This window comes from Nannospalax galili, unplaced genomic scaffold, assembly GCF_000622305.1.
Source record: "Nannospalax galili isolate Female #2095 unplaced genomic scaffold, S.galili_v1.0 scaffold24, whole genome shotgun sequence".
Classification (NCBI taxonomy): Eukaryota; Metazoa; Chordata; class Mammalia; order Rodentia; family Spalacidae; genus Nannospalax; species Nannospalax galili.
In genome coordinates, this window is record NW_008352654.1 from 421,633 (window position 1) to 422,738 (window position 1,106).

General features: G+C 50.9%; 1 non-coding gene across 1 annotated transcript; it reads left to right on the forward strand.

Annotated features, from left to right (window-relative positions):
- Positions 1-767: 767 nt before the first annotated feature.
- Positions 768-870, forward strand: LOC115067115. Its single transcript, XR_003846549.1, has one exon. It is a non-coding gene; the product is annotated as a U6 spliceosomal RNA (small nuclear RNA).
- Positions 871-1,106: the final 236 nt, after the last annotated feature.

Below are 1,106 nucleotides of genomic sequence, written 5' to 3' on the forward strand. Positions count from 1 at the left end.
AAGTATCCCCCCACAGGCCCCCAAGTCTGTTACTTTAATCAATCAGCTAGCATCAACCAAGACAGAAGTGAAGCCACAGAGGAGGAGGGAAGTCCTTTCATAGCTCACAACTGAACTGGTTTGTTCTTCCATTTCAATAAATGTCTATTGAGTCTGGCTGCTCTCTGGTCTTTCATGAGCAAGGACAGACCCATTCCTGCCTGCAAGGAGCTCTCAGACTGGTAGGATGCTGAGAGAGAATGCTGAGTCCATAGGGGAGGGAGAAGAGGCCAGGAGGGGGCTGGTTTTTAAAGAATGATCCCAGAAGGCCTGCTGAGGAAGTGAGCTTTAAGCTGGAGAGCTGAGGGAAGCCTGGGGGTTGGCCAGGAAACAGCACAGAGTTCCTGGCAGGGGAACAGAATGTACAACGGTCATACAACAGGGAGGACCCGGCACGCACTCAAGGAACTGAAAGACAGGCACTGCTTGAAGCTAGGGAAGGCAGAGAGGAAGCAGATAGCAGCAGCCTAGAGGAGCCAGGGACCAGAGGACACAGGGCCCCTCAGACCCCTGAGAAGGTAGTCTCCAAAGGCCCCAAGTGACTGTACTTGGCTGTTTCTCAGGGCTCCCATTCCCAACGGCTGATTCCCCAGGTCTGTTGAGTTTCCATCTCCCTGCATCCTGCTCTTTCCTCTGCTCATCTTTCCCTCACCCTGTCAACACCAGCCACCTCTCTCTGTCCACCTTTACCTTCCACTGTCCTACATCTTCCTCACTCTGTTTAAAAAGGGCTCACTCTAGCAGCACGTGTACTAAAACTGGAACAATGCAGAGCTTAGCATGGCCCCTGTGTGAGGATGGCATGAAATTTGTGAAGCGGCTCATATTTTTTAACATGGGGAGGAAGGTGGAGAGATGGCTCAGCTGTTAAGGGCATTTACTGCTCTTCCAGAAGATCCAAGTTCAGTTACCAGCACTCACACTGGGCAACTCACAACCACTTATAACTTCAGATCCAGGGGCTCTAAGGCATTCTTCTGACCTCTGCTAGCAACCCCCCAACACACACACATACACATTTAAATACTGTTAGAGCAAAGGACGTCACGGTGAATATCTGTAACCCA